The following is a 22104-nucleotide window of genomic DNA, read 5'->3' as shown; positions in this document are numbered from 1 at the left end:
TTGCTCAACAGACCCAGGGCGGCCCGGATAGACTGAGTGCCCTGCGAGGCGAACTAGTCAGGCCGAAGGCCCGAAGAACGGTACAGACAGGATATAGGCCCAGTAGGGCGGACCAGACATGCTGAAGGTTCTAAGAGTAGGCCAGACAGACTGAAGGCCCGATGCGGGTGGTCCAGTCGTGCTGAAGACTCTGTATGGATTCTGTTAGATCTGTGAGCAGGTGTTGAGTATGTTGTTATGTTACAACAATCAGGATGTCCATTTCCTGGTATTGAGTCGGACGTTAGGTGATTATAGTCTGGCGAATTGCATTTTATGCACTGGTTGGTTACCTTTCATGGAATACCCTTAGAGACTGTCGTTGGTCATATAAAAGAACCTGGAAATTTGTGGGCAACAACTTATGTTATAAGGGAATCGTGTATGGTAGGGTTTCAGTATGGTGACACTTGTTCGATGATGTGAAGGACATTGATTAGGCCTTTGGGACAATGGAAGGATGTGAGTATCTTCAGGTTGGAGAGTTGGGAAAGTGAGGTGTCAACATCAGTGACAATAAATTAGCGGGAGCATTCCAGTCATAGGCAGTGGGAATAGAGAATTGCGGAGAACTATTTCTCCTGTTGGTGCGTGTTCAGATTGAACGAGATTCAGATGCGATATACTTAGTGGCGACGATTCAGAGAATTCTGGAAGAGATGCGAGGATAGATCCTTGGATCTCAAGTTATGGGTGTAGACCCTTGTTATGTATATAGTGGTATTCCATCCTAGGGATGATCGGACCCTATGATTGACTGGACCTGACGTGTTTGGTATTCCAACCCGAGGGTTGATTGGGCCAAACATGTGTGTGAAACGAGGGTATTCCATCCAAGGAATGATCGGACCCGTCGTAGGCATGCATGGTATTCCAGCCCGAGGCTGATTGGGCCAGGTGTGAGTGTTCATGCTTGTTAGCTGGTTGTTTATGTGGGTTGTTTCGGGAGCTGAAGGATGCATTATCCTGTCAGCACAAAAGGATTCGTTTCAGGAAGGGAAAGTGGGGTCTCGGATGCTTTGGATCATCAGGGTTATTGTCAGGTTTGGCAAGGTGGCATATAGGTTAGACCTTCCGAAGAAGCTCAGTCAGATTCACGACACTTTTCACGTATAGCAGCTGCAAAGGCACATATTGGATGCGAAGGCAGTTGTATCGCTGGGTGATGTTCAAGTCAGAGAGCACTTGAACTATGTAGGGAGACTAGGGGCAACATCAGAAAGGATATGAGTAGACTTGGGAGCCGGAGTCTGAGATGCGGGAGCATTATCCTGAATTGTTCGCTATAGCAGGCTTCGAGGACGAAGCCTAGTTCAAGTGGGGGACAGTTGTAACATCCCAAGAATTTTCATTTATAGTCCCTGGGGATGGATGCGTGAAGCCATAAGAAGCCTAAGGGCTAAATTGCAATTTTGGGACCAGGAGGAGTACGCTGAGCGTACATAAGGGTACGCTAAGCCTACTAGGCGCGCCCTAGTACGTTGGCGTACTCATGTCAGAAGGAAACCCAAATATTTAGGGTTTGAGTGCTATGTAAACGTCCTTATAAGCTCATAACCCTCCCTTACCTCAGCCTCCATAGATTTGAGCCGTTTTCCCCAAACCCTAATCTCTTTCTTGAGTGTGTAAGCTAAAAGAGTGTGCTTTGAGTAGTTGGAGAAGAAGGTGTTTCATCAAGAAGTTGGAGAAGGAGGATAAGCTTGTAGATCTAAGGTTTCCCTGTGCTCTAGAAGCTCTAGAAGGTAAAAAGCTTCAAACTTTATGCTTGTATAATATAGATCTTGCCATGCTAGCTTTATGGAACCATTCTTGTTCCAAAAAGTCCCAAGTTGGTGCATCATATGATTTGGACGAGATAAGGTGTGCTTTCAGACCCTTGAAGAGGTCCTAAGTGATAAAAATGATGTCCCAATAGCTAAATGTGTCGTATACATAGAGTAGGAAGGTCTTAATGGATTAAGACCATGTATTAAGAACTTTCTAGACGTCCAAAGTGTTAAAGTTTGAGACTTTATGAGTCTTAGGCACATTTAGTCGATGGATCTGAAGTTTGGGCTTAAGTGCTTAAACCATTAAGCACTTATTAGGGTTTTGGCAAAACCTGGGTATGCCCCCACGTAGTTTTTGTACACCCAGTGTACCGAGTCAACCACCCCGACGGTGGTCAACGCACAAGGGAAGTACGCCCAACGTACTAGAGGAGTACTCCTCGCATACACCCTCTGATGGACTTTTGACGAGTTGGGCTGCCTTTGGACTAATTAGACTTGGGCCTTGCTGGTCTCTCTGAATAATTTAGTTTGGGCCAGCTTTGATGATGGATCTTAGATTCAGGTCCAATTAGGAAGTTAGACCCAATTGGGAAAATTGGGCCATTAATGGGCTTTGGATATGTGGACTTTTAAGATCATGGATTTGGCAATTAGGCCTTGGCGCAGTAAAGAGAAAAGATAAAATGGACTATGTAGACCTTTAGTCAAGATTGATATCCCATGTATTGAATTAGTGTTTATTATTTGGATAATTCAGGATTTTGGTGAGACAGCGATCAGAGACTTTTAGTTCATTTCAACACTACTTGCGAGGTGAGTTATCCTCACTATACTCAAGGGTCTACGACACCAAGGCCAGACCTTTGAATTGTTATTCAGATTTGTTACTGGTATGATTTGGTAGATCGGTATCTTGATAGATAGGATGGTTATATGCTATTATGATCTGTTAGATCGATATCCTAGTAGTAGGATGATGATATGCTTAGTGACCTATAGTTGGTCTGATTGTCTGTAGACTGTTATGCGATTACTTGTTATATGTGCACATGCTTGATTGGTAGTTGAGGGTATTCCATCCTGTGGATGATTGGACCCTAGCATGTTGTCTCTCTAGACTGTAGATGATTCTTTGATATAGGTGCACATGTTTGATTGATAGTGGAGCGTATTCCATCCCGAGGATGACTGGACTCGTTATATGTGATTATCTACCCTAATAAATGAAAATGTTATTGCCACTTGTCATTCTCTCATTTATTTGGCCACATGTCATTTTGTCATAATTTTGAAATATATTTATTTTCCACTTGTCAATTACTTCATTATTCATTTCCACTATATCATTAATTTAGTTTCCATAAATTAAACCTATTATAATAGCTATTAATTTCAAATTTCAAATTTCAATTTCAATTTCAAATAAATCAAGTCAATTTAAATGGATGAAAAAGTTTTAATTTGACTTGATTTATTTGAAATTTGAAACCATTCTGGAAACTAACAAATTAAATGGAAACTTAATTTTAAATGGATGTTAATAGTTATTATAATAGGTTTAATTTATGGACTTGAATGGAAACTTAATTTTAAATGGATGTTACAACTAAAGTTTCCAGAATGGTTTCACACTCCAAAGTGACCTTAAAAACCTCGACTTTATGGACTTGCATGTCCAATATATGTATTTTCCATTTTAGGTCACAAATAGGGTTTAATGACTAAAATCCCATGCATGACATCAATACTTGATTATAAATCAGATCCAAGACACTTAATGCTCAACTTGATCTAGAGATTCATAAAGTTGCAAACTTTATGAGATCCCATCACATAAGTCCATCTAAAAGCATGGGAAAAAGGGGACAAAAACAATAAATCTAGCAACATGGCATGAAAAGGTTGAGTCTTGGGCACTCACCAAGGTCCAAGAGATAAACTTAGCTGAAGAATGAAGATTGCCAAGTAACCACCTCACCAAAAGCTTCATTCTCCTTATAAAATCACCAAAAAGAACCAAGAATGAGGTCACAACTTGAATGGAGGCTAGGGTTAGAGTTTCTGAGGTTGGGAGAAAGATGGAGGCTGAAACCCTGGCCTTAATGTTCCTTATATAAGGTTTAAGACCTAAAAATTAGGGTTTTTACTAAAAAACACTTGCCACGTCGTGGTGCCTCATGACCACGTTGTGGCGGGTCATTAAAATCCCACGATCCTTCTCAGACCTCCACGTCGTGGTCGTCCCTTTTAAAATAAATACAACAAAGCTAAGTCATACCTGGACCGGATGTTACAACAAAATTGGTGACATGGAGTCCACGCAGGTTTGTAACAGACTATCACCGATATCAATGATATAATAAAACCAAAATGAAAAGTTTGTTAGTCAATTGGATACAATTAAAAGTTTAGTGACTTAAAGAGCAAATTAAGTTTTATTGGTTGTCATTTTAAGACATTTTCCCATGTTTTTATATTGTCCCATTTAATTTGAGCACTTTATCGGTATCTTAAAAAATTACATAAAGTAAATCCCAAGACTACCCAACATACTTTTCAAAGGGTAGTGCGACCACCAATCAAGAGCATTTTTACTTCCCTTTTAGACAATTTGTTATTGAATTTGTCAATAATATTCTTCCGACCTTCAACCCTATACATCTTAACCCCAAACAACAATACTAAATAAGCAAATGCTAATTTTGTTGGGAACATCCTATGATCAACACCTCGTTCATGATTTCGTCTCTCAATTAACCCCTGTGCTATATGCACGTTAGACTTTGGAATACGAATCTTCAACCTGCACACCAAGTAAAAGCATCTCAAAAGACGCACACCATTCCTCGTGTTCTTTTATGGCACTCGCCAAGAAACAGCGCTCCACCTTCATAAAAAAAGGTGACGAATAGTAAAGTTATCCTTTAGAACCAAAGCTCTTTGAATGCACCCATTAGCAACCACATCTTTAATTGCAACATGTATACCTTCCATGGCCATAGTGAAAAGAAACAAGAAAGAAGATCTCGTTGTCTTAAACTCATTTCTAATCGGACTACCACAAGTCGGACTACCATTAACCACCACAAACAAAGCCGACTTAGCCGAATTCAAACATCCATACACCCAGGCAATCTAATTCGGCAAAACACCCCCACCCTGCCAAAAAAAGAAAAGAAAAAACCCCATAACAATCTCCAAATGTCCGCACCTTAGAGAGTTGTGCGCTATTTCAAAATCCGCTATAAAGATTGTGAGCTTTTTACTTTTCTTTCTATTCCAATCAACAATCTCATTTAACATTAAAGGACGGTAAAGATTATGATGGTGTTTAAGGCTGTAGGTAGTGGTGTCAAGTTTGTCATGATCCACGTAGGATTTACCACACTTCTTCAAAATTTTGCAATTTACTGGGCGTGGGTTGCCATTTTTGCCATGTTAAAAAAAATTGAAAAAAAATAAAAAATCAAAAAAGCATTGTGATTGGTTGGTCAAAAAGTCAAATGGGTGAAATGGGGGAGAATGCTTGATAACTTATTGCCGAAATACTTGCCATTTTTGCCATGTGGAGGACATGGCACGGTGTGCCAAATGCCAACTAGGCAAATGAAGACCACTTCGCATAACCTAACAAATGCTAATGTTTAATACAAACAACACTCCCATCAAGGTAAATAAGAAACATCCTTGACTAGAGCTCTAACTTATAATAGAACACATGGATGGAATGTGTAATTTAGTATAAAATAAATGGCTTAAACAACGACGTATTGACTTTGTTGTATAAAAGTGACATTAACCATAATTTTATATGCTATTTAAATAAATTGTAATAACATATAGAAAATTGATGGATAAATAATTAGCAACTTTGTAACAATAAAATATAAAGCTTAATTAATTTTATAAAAATATAAATATGAAAAACTTAAAGTTAGTAATACATAATGTAGAAATTTCATAAAAGTATAGATTTCATATTATATATATATATATTAATTACCAAAATAGGTATGTGAGACAATTCACTGTTCATTCCCGTAAGCATACTCATTTTTTAAGTTTTCATACTTACGGTTCTTTTTACATTTTTCACCCTTTACTTTTATTTGCTTTTATATTTTGTACCCTGAACTAATTTTGATATAACAATTTTTATCCTTATAGTTTTAAAATTTATATATATTTATATTCTTTCTCCTTAATTAATTTTTATTCAACAGTTTTCACCCATTATAATTTTAAAATTAAATTATTAGTATTTTATATATTATAATTTGATTCCATACTATATTTTAAAGTTACAATTTGACCCCTTATATAATTTTTTAATAATCATTTTTTTATTAATTTCTTAAAGATACACTTTCAAGTCAATTGTTTGTATCCATATTTTATTTTGATATTTTTGTGTTCCACTTTACATGATTTAATTATCTCAATGGTATATATGGTGTCAAACTACATTTTTTAACATACCAGATCTTCCGCAGCAACGCACGGATAGTCTAAACCCTAGTTAGTTATAAAATATGAACCTATTAATTGTTTTTCTATTATTGTTATATTTTTGTAGTATACATATTTAGTCTCGGGGAGAGTGAGGATTTTAGAATAATGAGAGCAAACCTAGAATTAATATTGTTGGTTCGATTGTTAATTGCCTTTTGATATTACTATTCATTTATATTACTATTCATTTACAGTTGTAAGCATGTATTATTAAAACCTTCAATAATAGTATCATTAATACAATGATGGTCATAAATATCTTCTTTTGGCTATGAGAAGCCAAATAACCATTACACATTAATACAATGAAGGTCACAAATATGTTCTTTTGGTTATGAGAAGCCAAATAACCACTACACGTTACACAAAAGTTAAATCTTCTTATTCTAATAAAAAATAGCTTTATTCTTTTTTTTTTTTTACCGTGTGTCATCTTATTAGAATTCATAATTAATGTCATGTCATTTGTCATCCTATTGATTCTCAAGTTCAAATTTTAAATTTCCCATTCCAATTACATTAAATTAATAATATTAGAATAAAAATTAAAATAAAACTAATACAGGTTATAAAGTGATATAATGTCACGTATTTATTTAAACCAACTATTAAAATTTTATATAACTAAAAAAATATGTCTTAGTTAATAATTTATTTAAAATAATTGATTAATAATTTTAAATATTTACTATGAAAGTTTAATTAATTTTTTAACCGTGGTTTCCACAGGTTATAAACTAGTATATAACAAAGAGTTAAGAATTACATTGTTTTTAATTCTTGGATCATAGATTTGCAGAGCGCAACAATTTGCTTAATTATGGAATTCAAAAATAGTAGCGTATCTAAAAAACAAAAGAATATGCGGTCAATATATATTCAGTATTATACCTATGATGAATACAAACCATATAATTAAAATAATTTGTTACATGTTTCAATTTCTTTAACAATTATATTAACTATTGAAGCAACTAAAGAAAACAAAGAACTCAAGTAAATGGACGACATCACGCAAAATGTCTTGAAAATACTAGGGGTGTAAACGAGTCGAGCCGAGCCCGAGCCTGACCAAGCTCGAGCTCGGCTCGTTTAATTTGAGGAAGCTCGAGCTCGATTCGAGCCTTAAAATGAAGCTCGAGCTCGGCTCATGAACAATTTAGTGGGCTCGCGAGCCTAATCGAGCCTAAACGAGCCTCTATGTATATACACACACACACACACACATATATATATATATATATATATATATATATATATATATATATATATATATATATATATATATATATGTGTGTGTGTGTGTGTGTGTGTGTATATATATATATATATATATATATATATATATATATATATATATATATATATATAGAGAGAGAGAGAGAGAGAGAGAGGCTTGTTTAAGCTCGCGAGCCCCATTAATTGAAGCTCGGCTCAAGTTCGTTTAGTAAATGAGCCTCAAATCTAGGCTCGAGCTTGGCTCGGGCTCGTTTAATTCCATCTCGAGTCGAGCTTTTAACGAGTCGATCCCGAATAGCTCACGAGTAGCTCGACTCACTTACACCCCTAGAAAATACAAGAGCACAAATATCGAAAATCATAAGCAGCATGATTAGCTTCTTTTAAAATCAAAGGGGTTACTCAATTTCTCTTTCTTTTTTACCTTAGAAGAGAATAAAGAAAGCTCTCTTGACTCTACCACCGGTGAATTTTTTGCATTTTGGAGTGGAGAATGCAAGTGTGAATGGTGACAAGAAGACTGGACAGCGGTAATTTGGCGAGTGTGCGAGAGTGAGACAGTGCGACACGAGATAGTGCCAAAGTAGGAAGGGTTTACTCGTTCTTCGGTGATACCTTCTACAATGTAGGCGAATGTGTTTTTTAGTTGTAACTAGGAGATATGCCCGGACTTCCCTTGTGACGGTGTTTTTTTTTTTTTGGTTAAAAAGAACAACCATGAGCCTTCCATAAAAAACGCAAGAAATCAATCGATAAGGAATGCAAAATATATAAAAACGGAAAATGTAAATAATATTGTAAAAATAAATACCTAAGTGCAAGTAATACCAACATACTTAACTTTATTTTAATTTATCAATGTCAAAGGGCAAAAAATAACAACATACTTTACTTACTTTACAAATAAATGCAATGTACGTTTACCCATAAAATCAATGTGCTTACAATAAGTTTCTAGTGACCAATCTATGCCGACAAAATGTATCATGATTACTAAAAAATCAAAGGTATTATATTTTTGAAAAATAACATTACCCAAAATTTGATGCTCTGGAGGAGTTAAAGAGAGATATCCGGTGCTTAACTTATCAAACTCTTCATTCTGTCGTAAACTCACCAATTAATTTATTACATACTCCAGTACCACTTAATAATACTTTTAAAGTATTACCATTTAATAATAGTCTTAAAGTATAAATACATTAAAATAAGATCCATTTACTGCACGGATCATAGTACCAGTGCAAGGGGTTTGACCTTTTTACGGATTGATTTTTTGCCATTACAAACCAGTATAAAAGTGGACCACTGCTATCTCATTTGACACACGTATGCATATAATCATCTTCTTCCTCTTCTTCTTTGCAACGATTTTTGATGATTCTTTTAGACAAGTAGCCATATCCGACAGTAAACACTGTTTCGGTTGTTGTACCCTGCGAACAGACGACGAATCTATTTAAAGGGAATCGAGTCCAAATCGAGCCTCATCCACTGTGTTTATTACTAACATTTTTCTTTCAGATTATTCGATTCCAAAACTGGTTTTTCCGATTCAAGATACGGAGCCAAGAGATAACAATCTTAAACATATTTTCATCTTTATTTTCGTTTCTTTCTGTTCTTTTGTTTTTTCTGAATCGAGTGTGTGTCAATTTCTTCTTTAATATCATTTCGTTTACTGTGGAGGAAACTGGTGGTGCGTCTTCGCATTGAAGAAGACAATTGAATGGCTTTGAAGAAAGGTGGTGATGTTGAACCATCTAAGGTTCATGTGGTGGAAGCTGGTCAAACTTCCAAGAACAAAGGCAAAGGAGATCCCAAAGGGAAAGGAAAGGGCAAGAACCTAGGCCCCAAGGCAGGAACTTTCAAGAAGAAGTTCAAGTGCTACAAATGCAGCCAACCAGGTCATAAGGCTTTGGAGTGCCCACAACCCAAATGGGAGAACCGTGAAACAAACATGGTGAATAACGACATGGAGTTGGTGGCCTTGATAACTGATCTCACGGCCATGGTCTCGGAGGTGAATCTCATGAATACTAATTCAAAGGAGTGGAGGATTGAAACGGGGGCTACTCGTCATGTGTTTCATGAAAAGAGTATTTTCAACACCTACAAGGAAGTTGAAGATGGTGAAAAACTCAACATGGGAAATGCAGCTACCGTGGATATCAAAGGTGTTGGTGATGTCGTTCTCAAAATGACATCGGGGAAATATGTGAAGATTAGGGATGTTTTGTATCTTCCACAACTTCGTAAGAATCTAGTGTCGGGTGGTTTGTTGAATTAGTTTGGATTTAAGCTTGTGTTTGAGTCGGACAAGTTTGTTTTGTCCAAGAATGGTATGTTTGTGGGAAAAGGATATGCCGTGAATGGCATGTACAAAATGAATGTAATGGTGTTAAAATGAAATGAATAAAGATTATATGCTTGAGTGTTCAAATGTCTGACATGGTTGTTTAGGACATGTAAATTATAATTCTATTAAACGTCTAGTTAAACTAGACTACATACCAAAATTTAATATTGACTCAAATCACAAATGTCCCATATGTGTTGAAGCCAAACAAACTAGATTATCTATCCAAACAATCAAAAGAAACGCCGAACCTCTTGATTTAATTCACACTGATGTGTGTGATTTGAAATCAATTTCTACTCTAGCTAGGAACAAATACTTCATTACGTTTTCACGAAATATTGCTACTAAGAGTAAAGATGAAGAAATGGACACGTTTGTCTTGTACAAAAAGGAAGTTGAGAATCAACTCAACAAGAAAATCAAAGTAGTTAGAAGTGATAGGGGTAGATAATATGTTTCTCCATATGCTGAATTTTGTGCCCAAAATGGAATTCGTCATGAATTCACATCACCCTATTCACCTCAATCTAATGGCATTGCTGAAAGAAAGAATTGTACCTTGAAAGAGATGGTTAATGCCATGCTAATTAGTTATGGTGTAAACCAGTCAATGTGGGGGGAATCTATTTTGTCGGCTAACTATCTTTTAAATAAGATACCTCACAAAGAAAAGGATGAAACACCATATGAACTTTAGATAGGAAGAAAGACATCATATAAGTACTTATGAGTGTGGGGTTGCCTAGCCGAAGTTGTTGTACCATCGCCTAAGGTACAAAGTTAGGTCCTAAAACAGTGGATTGTGTATTCATTGGATATGCACAAAACAGTAGTGCATATCTGTTTCTTGTGCATGATTCTAAGAATCCTGAGATACACAAGAATACAATAATGGAATCAAGGAATGCTTCATTCTTTAAAGATGTATCTCCTTGTTTGAACAAGGAGGTTGAAAGCCCATTTTTACCAAACAACGAAGCTGTTCGAGAGGGCGAACAAGCTTAATCCGAGGAAGAAGAGATAGAACTCAGAAGAAGTAAGAGGGATAGAGTTGAAATCGTTTGGTGACGATTTTTACACCTATGTGGTGGAAAGTGAACCCAAAACTTACCAAGTGGCGGTTACTTTTTCTAAGGGAACTCAATGGAAAGAAGCCATCAAAAATAAGGTAGAATCTATCTTACAAAATCATACGTGGGAACTAGTGGATCTACCTCCAGGTAGCAAGCCACTTGGTTACCGTTGGATTTTTAATAGAAAGATGAAACTTGATGGCAATATTAATAAATACAAGGCAAAACTAGTAATAAAAGGTTATACACAAAAGGAAGGTCTAGATTACTTTGATACGTATTCGCCGGTAACATGAACAACATCCATTAGATTAGTTCTTTCCATTGCAACCATTAGAAACTTGCAAGTTCATCAAATGGATGTGAAAACTGCTTTCTAAATGGGGAGTTGGAATAAAAAATTTATATGGAGCAACTTGACGGATTCTTTGCCTTGGGATAGGAGAACAAGGTTTGTAAACTTGTTAAGTTTCTATATAGATTAAAACAAGCTCCAAAACAATGGCATCAAAAGTTTGATCTAGTCATGATAGAAAGTGGTTTTAGAATCAATGAGTGTGATAAGTGTAGCTATGTGAAAAACACCACTCATGGTTATGTCATCTTGTGTTTATATGTTGATGATATTCTTATCATTGGTAGTGATAACAGGATGATAATATCCACGAATGATATGTTGAAATCCAAGTTCGACATGAAAGATATGGGTTTAGCGGATGTGATTCTTGGATTCAAGATCACAAGAACCCATAATGGTTTGATTTTAAGTCAAACACACTATATGGATAAGATTCTTGAAAAATTTGCTAAGGGAGATACTAAAATAGCTAGAACTCCAATTGACACTAGTTAACATCTACGTCAAAATAGAGTTGAGAGTGTTAATCAAGTGGAATATTCAAGAATTATTGACAATCTGATGTATCTAATGAGTTGTACCAGACCTAACTTAACATATGTTGTGAGCAGACTAAGTGGATATACTAGTAAACCCAGTTATGAACACTGGAAGAGTATTACTAGGTTGCTAAGGTATGTGAGATACACACTAGAATATGGACTACATTATGGTAGACATCCAACAGTTATCGAAGGGTACACTGATGCAAATTGGATATCTGACATTAAAGATTCCAGATCTACAAGTGGATATGTGTTTTCACTTGGAGGTGCTGCTATAGCTTGGAAATCGTCCAAGAAAATGGTTATATCCAGATCTACAATGGAATCTAAATTTATCGCCTTAGATATTCGGCTGAAGAGGCGGCGTGGCTACGTCAATATGTAGAGGACATTCCAGAATGGCTAAAGCTGGTAACGGCCATATGTATACATTGTGATAATCAATTGGAAATTGGTAGAGCTCAAAGTACAATGTATAATGGGAAATCAAGGCACATTAGACAGACATAAAACGATATGACAACTAATCTCTAGGGGTGTTATCACAGTTGATTGGGTTAAGTCAAAGGATAACATTGTGGATGCGCATACAAAAGGCTTAAGTAGAGATGTAGTTTATAAGTCGTCAAGAGGAATGAGACTAAAGCCCTTGAATGAATAAATTCATACGAAAGAAACCTTACCTAGAAGACTGCAGATCCCAAGATGTGGGTTCAAAAGGACAACCTAGTTGTATGAGTGAGGCAGGTCACTGTGGGGGGAGTTAACATTACTTCCTAGTCCATTCCTATATGTAGTGAAAAATGAGGCTAAACAAAAGGTTTTAATGATTTTGGAATCACCTATGTGAGAGAGAAGTGGGGTCGCTTCTAAGGGAATTATGGGGGTATAATTCCTAAAGCTCTTGGAGAACCAGGTTAGTGTTCATGACCAAAACGAACACGTCTAGAGGATACACCATTGTCAGGGAGAGTCTTGTGAGAATTATATTTTTGTCTACACAAATGGCAGCTCAGTTCAAAGACAACGAGATCTACTGACTGCTCGGAGATTAAGTATAATTCTTAAGCGAGGGTTCAAAAGATAACACCTACCTATCCTATGCAGGATTCAACTGTTGAAAATTTCGTTTGGAAATTTGATATGTAGAGATAGATCTCCATTGATGTGGGGGATTATTGGAAATTTTAGTATAAATATTTATATTTTTACTAAGGACATATATAAATATATACATATGTTGTATATATAATTAACTTAAAGTGGGTTTGTGTTCTACTCTGTAAGAACTTTGAAATGATATGTCGTACGTCCAAAATGGATTATATGTGAATGAGATATCGATACTCAAAGTTGGGTATTTGAGAATAAAAGTTAGCAAGTGAAGTGGATGTGGGAATGATTTCCACATTGGTAGAAAGACTAAACTCAAGTAAGTTTATAAGCTTGAATGTATGATAGGCTTACAAGCTTGTGTCTATGGTTTTACTCCAACTCCTAACCGCGTGCAGGGGGGGGGGGAGGGATCTTTGATTTCGTAGGCTAAATTCATCGAACTTGTGCGTAGGTGCAACCTGCGGATACGAATGCAGCTCCGAAAAATCGGGAATACACAACCCTCGTTTTTGATAAACTTTACAGTTTTGGTCCTTGGTTTTGAATTTTGGTAACTGGTGCATTTATTGCGCATCCATTGTGCAATTAATAGCATTTATTGACACACTCAATTCCTACAAACCAGTATAAAAGCGGACAACTGCTACCTCATTTGACACACAAATGCATATACTCATCTTCTTCCTCCTCTTCTCTGCAACTATTTCCGACGATTATTTCAGGCAAGTAGCCATATCTGGCAGTACACTGCGTTTAAGGGAATCGAGTCCAACTTGAGCGTCAACCACTGTGTTTATTACTAATGTTTTCTTTCAGATTATTTGATTCAAAAACTGGTTTTTCCAATTCAAGAAACGAAGCCAAGAGATAACAATCCCTTAACCACCACTATTTTCTTCTTTCTCTCTCTCTCAATCTCTGAATCCATTGGGTTTTTTTCCCTGTGGTACAATGCCACCAAAAAACACACTGTTAAACCAATTTCATGCACGATTTAAGCAAATAAAATTTCACTGCTTTGTTGCACTATTGGGTAACACAGGGAAGCATGGTCGAATCCTCAGAGACACAACCTAACAGTCAATGCCTCTTTGCATAAGACACATTCTAGTCATAAAACAGAAAATATAAAAATGGGGGTTTTTTTTTAATTATTAACTAAAGACTAAAAATACAGTGAAATAACCTAAAATAAAATTCAGTAATAAAAATGAATTCAATTATGCTACGACTTTCCTAATCATGCAGTCAACCCAGACTCGATTATTTCAAATGCGTTCAATTTAAGCTGGTACTGAGAAGAAATAACAAGCTCTAGTAAATTCTATTTTACCTAACTAATTAACCAAAACAAGCTCTTCAGTTAACCCTAACTTTTTACTAATTTAATTAAACATGCTCTTAATCAAATCAGAAAAGCTGCATTAAGATCTATGTAAAATTCCTAGCAATATCTAATACTTCTCACAAGCTCGGAAGCTTAAAGATATGAAATTTCAGTTTATAATAAATTCAAATCCAAACATAGGATCGATTTATTACTTGTCACTTATTACTAGGCTGACAAAACAATTACAGATTTCAAAAACTGATTAACTAGAATGATTAAACCCTAGCTAGATGATCAGACCAACAAGAATCAAAATGAAACATTCATCAAGCATGTAACACCCCAGTTTTGCCTTACAGTATAATCGACCAGTCATGTAAATAGATGTTTTCGCTAGACACCCCAGACATCAAAAGATAACACTAAGCGGTTAGGTGACCTTTATCCCACTAGTGCATACAAGAGATGTACGAGTTTTCTTAAAAAAATATTGCATAAATTTGAGGTTTGTAAGAGGTCTTTGATGTTTTAATAATTCTAGTTTTGAAAAACATATTATATCATGGTTATTGTATGCATCCAATAAACCATGGTATACTTTAAAAATCTTATTTTATGAAAAAATCACATTTTAACAATGTTCCTTTATAAAACCCGATTTTATAAAATTGACGTATTAAGTCGATGTTTGAGCGCTTTAGAGCATTTGTAAACCTTTTAATAAAACTTCCTTTTATAAATTAAGGTTTGGAGTTTGATAACTTTACAAATCTCTATTTCAATCTTATACAATTTTAATCCCGAAATTTTAGCGGTTACTAGTTTTATTGATAAAACTTGTTTTATTTTTAAAACTAATTTTACCATCTTATGTTAAAAGGTAAATTTCATTAAAAACAAACTCCTTTGTGTTGTTTATTTATGTTCAAAATATTATTTTGCATTTGAAAAACTAATTTATCAACCATAACATAATAATACTAACATAAACATTAGACAACATAAGCATGCATAACAATTATAACATATGTGCATAACCAAGCCATAAACTAATAATATTTTTGTGAGCCATCACAAAAAATATTAAGTCCATTCCTAAAGGGACATAAGGGACCTTCATCTTGTGTAATCTTCATGTGCTCCCACTTGCTTTAACACTTTGTAACAAGTTTATAAAAATAATTTTATAAATTTAAGAAACTTTAATAAAATCAAGTTTATAAACTATTTATCTTCAAAATGGTCACTATCTTCATTCTTGTTATATTTTTATAAAAATAAACTATTTCTAAAACTAATATATTACTTACAAATATTAACAAATGAAAACTATATATTTAACTATTACATACCATATGAATAAATAAATAATTACGACAATTTTAAACAAATCAACACATTCAACAACACAAAGGTCCATGGCTAGTTTATGCACATCATACAAAATTATATACTTAAATTATATACAACAACTCTTTGTTTTTCTAAGACAAATTTTATGACTAAAAAGATGCATGTAAGCTTTTTGTCAAAAATAAAAATTATAAACATTTTAAAGTTGTCAAAGGAAATATATATGGATTTTTCCTGCAAAGAGAAGACCATCAATGTTTTCCAAAAACAAAGATTTCATCAACTTAACAAATAATCTAACTAATCTTGCAAAAATGGCTCTGATACAAATTGTTGGGTTTTTATTCAAAAATTGTTTCAGAAACATAAACAATGCAACAGAAGACTTAAGATTTGAGCAAAAATAAAACTAGTTTTATTCCCACCAAGGATCATTTTGCAAGACTTAGCAAGATTAAAACAACCATAAAAGAGAAAAGCATAACAACCTTTGAAGACTTTGATCCTCATGGGAGGCTGGAAGTTGATGAAGATGACATTAAGCCTAAATTAAGAGCTCTCTATAAGTATCCACCAAGTAAGAGTAGAACCATCAAAACATACTAGTATATTCTTGTATTAGTTGTTCATAAGCCTTAGAAATATATATTCTCAGGTGAAGCAACTAAAAGACTTTTGTCTAGTATCAAATGAAAGAGAAATAAGGAGAATAAGAACTTATTTCTTCAAAATTTGGCATCCCCAAAGAGAGACAAACGTCATAACACTGCAACGCCCGAAGAACGTTGTTACAGGCAGTCCAGGTCAATAGCACGATTATAAAACTCACATGGAGTGTTAAAACATTTTGATTTACGGGGCTATCAAATGCCTTAGTGATATATATATATATATATATATATATATATATATATATATATATATATATATGTATGTATATATATGTATATATATACATATATATATATATATATATATATATATATATATATATATATATATACAAATATAAATCTACTACACTATTTTATCTATGGATAATACTTATGCATTTCACTCTTTGGAACTTTCAACTACTACACATTTATGAAAAATATTGGATTTTCTAGAAACAAACTCAGTTATACAGAAAGACATATAATTCTAATAAAAAAACGCTTATGAACTCACCAACTTAATTGTTGACACTTTTTCAAAACTACTTGTGTTTCTCAGGGATTCATTAATACAGGTAAACATCAACTTTTGTAGAAGGGACGCTAAGACGGCAAGTTCAAAACTCATTTTGACATCACATTGTAATTTATTTTGAAACATGTACTACATGAAATTATGTAACTTTTTAAATTATATTTATGATGGTTGTGTTTACTTTCTTGACAAATATTCAGTTGTTATGATACTACATGAAGTCATCTGCCCTCGAACGATTCCGCCGTTCTGGTTTGGGGGTGTGACAAATCCGAATGACATTCTCACATTAGTTGCTCACTTTTGAGGACTCCAAAACGATGATATCAGTATGGGAGCTTACCATGCTGCTCTGAGCTTCCTCAAAGACTATGTCCCGAAATTTTGTAGATACGACTTCTAGTTGGCTCACTTATACGGAACTGAAGACTTTGTTGCGGAAACCAACTTTGTGCTTCCTGAGGCTGAACTGCTTGCAGATGGTCCAATTGAGGAACCGGTTCTAGGGTTTGTTTACACAACAAAGAAGACAAAAAAGAAGGACTTTTTCAGAGTCCTTGACAAACACCTGGTTCCTACCAAAGCTCTTCAGAAGTTCATCAATCGTGCATCCAAGTCTGAAGCTCCGAAACAGGTCAAAGCAAAGTTTGTAAGTCAGCTGACCTGGTACATTGAAGTCCGAGAATGGTTGTTCAGAGCCTACACTTTCATCAAGGAAGAAGCTATCTAAGCTGACTTGATTGCTAAGTTCACTTAGGGGGAGATTGTTGGAACCTGAAAGTGAACGTCTAGCAATCCTAAGTTCCTATGTTAATTACGAAGTCAGCTGGTGTTCCGAAGTGAAGATTGGTCCGGGATCTGTTTTGGCCCGGACGTGAAGATTTGTTTGTAATGTGAAGATTGGAAGTGAAGGCATTCCGGAATGGACTTTATGTCTGGAATGTTTGTTGATCCGGAATCTATGTTTTGTCTCTTGCATTAATTGTATTTGTCTTTTGTTTGATTTAACTTGTCATATGTAATATCCAGAGTGTTAGATGTAACTCTTTTATCCAGTTCTTTCATTGTAATTGGTTAGTACCATGTTTCATGTACTCCTATTTATAGGAGATTTCAATGTTAAATCAAGAGACATATCATTCACTCATTTTAGCAATATCCAAGTTACTTCATTTTTTATGAATATTCTCTCAAACATTTTTCTTGTTCTTCATTTATTAACTTTTCCTTGATCATTATCTTCTCTCTTCATTAAATATCTTGAATACTTTGTTGATTGCATTAACTCAGACTTGAATGGTCTTTCCAGTCTTGACTAGAACATTAATCGGTAAGCAGACATTGATCTTAAGCATTCATTCAAGGTTTGAGTTTTCAAACCCTGTCCCTGCGCATCAGATCGTCCTTGTTCTCACACACTAATATGGGACCAATTAAGGATGGCAATGGGTATCTCGTAGATTATCATAGATCAATGGACCGTGTGTGGTTAACCGGTACATTGATTAGGTGATGACATCTTTGAGAGTACCAATCTACTTTGCATGGTTATCCACACCTTGTTTGTGATCCTCGGCATCCCAGTCACAAACATGAAGGACACAATCGAGATTAAACATGCAATTGAAAAGTTCAATGAATTTCAAAATATCTAGGAGTTTTAGTTCATTTAAAACTTAAATTTCCTTTTCGTTTTTTATGGTGGAAACTGGTAAATCGTCATTTACCTACCTTCAAATGTTCTGCAAATTAGATTACGACATCCCACTTCCAATTTGTAGAATATTGTGTTGGGTCCTAGCCTTAATATATCATTTGGGTGTTTTATTAAGGACCCGATCAACTAAACTTGAATTTCTCCCGTTTTGCAGATGTCAAAATCTAACAACTATGGTCTTCCAAAACCTTTTGAAAAAAGCTTTCCACGTGAAGATGATGTTCCATGATTAGATCATGGAAATGAGAATTATGCTTCACTTCCTCTAACTCCTCCAATAGTTCTCCCTGACCCACAAGTTCGAAGGCATAGAAAGTTCAAAATCACTCAAGCCCTATTGGCAAAAAGACATGAAGATGGGAAGTCTGTGTGTGCACACATCTTGAAGATGAAGTCACACATTGACAAGTTGGAAATGTTGGGTGTTGTGTTCCCAAGGAAGTTGGCTATTGACTAGGTTCTTCAGTCACTTCTTGACTCATATAGTGAGTTAATTAAAGAGTAATATATGATAGATCACGACGTGACCCTCATTGATTTGACTTATTTACTTATTGATGTTGAATCAACAATGATTTGACACAATGGTAAAGCAAATTTGTCTGGTAAATCAACCTCCCATGCTTCCATGGACATTGACAATGGCAACATTGGAAGTCCAGAAAAGTTTTCTCTACGCAAGAGAAAGGATAAGTCTAAGATTGTCCGTGTGCTATTCCAAAGAAGTCCACTTGTTTCTATTGCCAAGAGATGGGGGCATTAGTTACGAAGCTTTTGTGTCTACCTGAAAGATCGCGAAGATGGGAGAGTCAAGATGTATGACTCTACTTCAGGTGAAATCCACTATCTAACTCTACTAAGTTCCTATTCGTAGATTCCTTAATACATGATGTGATAAGATTGCATTTTGATGTTTTGTAGGATCAAAGAAAAGAAACAAAGCTTAAAGGAAGAGTGAGCTGAGTCTGATCGTGGAGAAATGGATTTTGATCGCATGGATTCGAAGATCGGATTTTTGAGCTGATACTTAGAGTTATGATAGATTGCTTAGGATTATGTAATAGCGTAGTTTTCATTTGTTTTTGCATTGTAAGGAAAAGTTTTTCCGCAATTTTTATAAATAAAATAAATTTTGATTTTGTCTTATTTATATTTCCTTGCAATGGCAAATGTGAAAATTGATGTTTGAATGTTTTCTATTTTTAGCAATATGGATGTGATTCTTAATTATACTATTTGTGGCAGTGTCGAGATTTTCTCCAAATAAGGAAATATTCTCATCGCCCAAGTTTCAATTGGACATAAACTTGGAATCATACAACTTGCTTTGTGTGATGAATGAGAAACTTTGTATTTGGGAAATTAAGACTAATTCTTTGACAAAGAGTCAAGTGAAGGACTGGGAAATCTAGTACACATTGTGTGTATTGGTCAAGTCCACCACAAATAACGATAAAGGATATTCGTCATATTCTACTAAGGGTTTAGTATATATGGTTATGCTTACAAGATTAAGTGTAATTCTGAAACATTGGAAAAGTTTTAATGGATAACAGAACGAATAAGAAAAATCAATTAGGCAGAAAGATAAAAGTTTCTCCAATCTGAAAAGAAGAGAGGGTACTTTTGTATCATGTTTTATGATCGTCTTAGTGATTATTGAACCATATCACAAATTGATCCTCTAAGCAGAGGAATCATAAATTGTTAAAATGTTTAAATCAAAAGGTGAATCATACTTCGTTCCAAAATCAAGTCTTAGAGTTGTACTCCAAGATTGTGTATTGAGTGACATGTCTTAAGTAAGTAATACACCTTTAGTAGGTTTATAACACTCATCAACTGTAGAGTGGAAAAGTTTCTCACTCATGTACATTTAAAATTGTTAAGTTGTGATGTCTTGGATAAGACAAAGACCAACTAAGACTAATTGTGTGAAGTGTTTGTCTTGATAAAAACCTACACTAACTCTTGAATATTTGTTTGTCGAGGAATGTTTCTTGACAAGAGAATCTTATATGTCAAGAGGTTAGTGGGAGTCTTGAAGATCTTGAAAGGTTTCAAGAACTAATCAAGAGTAAACCTATTATTAATTACTACGACTTGAGGTTTATAACATATCGTGTTGACACATTCTTGTTTCTGTGCCATTCCAGTTAACTTAACTATGCATGTGGGTTCTATGAGTTCTCATTTGATTGCATAAGGCAAATCACCTTGATCAATGAAAGTGCATTGACTGGTATAGGTGAGCTTCTGAACAACTTGGAAGCAATGGTGGGCACCCGTGCTGCCATGAGGCTAGAAATTAAGATTAAACAAGGTTCGGTCCATATGAGTTTTGACACAAACATTGTCTTTTGATTATGATTATGACAAATTCACATGGATAGGAACACGTACACCATAAAATCTAACTGTCATAAGGTTTCTCTCCGCTTCATGAAAATGATCGTGAGAAAACGCTTTCATTAGGAAGATTTTAAGGAGATAGCAATTGTGTAAATTGCATTCTCAAATTCGATTATAAGTACAACATCCCTCTTCATAGTTTGAATTGTGAGATTTGACAATTAGTTTGAACATTCGAGACTTATTTCTATAAAGTTCTAGAATTGTTTAGACACACACATGAGTTATCTAAGGAAATGTGTATGAGGTTGAGAAGGTTAGATAAAGGCTTATCGAAGCATCTCGTATCAAATATATGAACTTTAGTTAAGAAAGTCAACAAGTATTGAATTCTAGAAGTTCAGTTGTTTTCTGAATACATGTCGAAGCTAGTGGGAGCATAAGTGTTATGCTGGTAAGGATATAATCATCATGTTAGTGGGAGCATGGTTATTATTTTAAGTATTACAAGGTAGCAATATTAATTATAGAAAACAAAAGTTTCAAATTTGCAAAGTTGCAGAGGGCGAAAAGTTGTTTTGCTATAATTAAGGGAGAGAATATTATACTTCATTTAAAATCTAAAAGTTTAGATCGAGAAATTATAATTAGTCATAAGTACATGTATAAAATTTATGTTGAAAAGATTCAACATAAGGGAATTCTATATATGGAAATATTATAGCAGGAGACTGGTAAAGTATCATGTCTTTGTTAAGAATCGTATCTAATACGCTTCGGGTATGAGATCAATTGCATAAGCTGTAATATTCAACCGTTCTAATTTTTCCAAATGCCTAGGGCATTAAGAGGGAAAAGGACCAGAACCAGATGTGACTAAAATAATTAAACAACTGTCAGGAACAATCTAAGGTTCACCAATGATTGGTCACTTGTGAGCAGTTGGAAGTATCATAAAGGATGGACCGTATCAACATTATTATGAATAGATATGTATCTATTAAGAATGAGTTGTCGTATGGTAAATATGGAAATGTTCAAAAAATATACTTTGAATGTGAGACTTCATATCTGTGGAATTGTCTTGTAATAGTCTCCAATAGAGCACTTTGTAATATCATTGGCAAAATGTTTGTGATTTTGTG

At 34.8% G+C, this 22104-nt stretch overlaps 1 protein-coding gene across 1 annotated transcript in view; it reads left to right on the top strand.

The window, feature by feature from the left end:
- LOC111894866 (uncharacterized) overlaps positions 1 to 17070 on the top strand; it is a 34518-nt gene extending 17448 nt beyond the window's left edge. Inside the window, exon 7 of the mRNA XM_042901439.2 lies at positions 16915 to 17070. The gene's annotated coding sequence lies outside the window, so the exon portion shown is untranslated. The remainder of the gene's footprint in view (positions 1 to 16914) is intronic.
- The last annotated feature ends 5034 nt before the right edge of the window (positions 17071 to 22104 follow it).

Source organism: Lactuca sativa, chromosome 4 (genome assembly GCF_002870075.4).
Source record: "Lactuca sativa cultivar Salinas chromosome 4, Lsat_Salinas_v11, whole genome shotgun sequence".
NCBI classification, from domain to species: Eukaryota; Viridiplantae; Streptophyta; class Magnoliopsida; order Asterales; family Asteraceae; genus Lactuca; species Lactuca sativa.
This window is presented reverse-complemented; position numbering and strand designations above follow the sequence as displayed.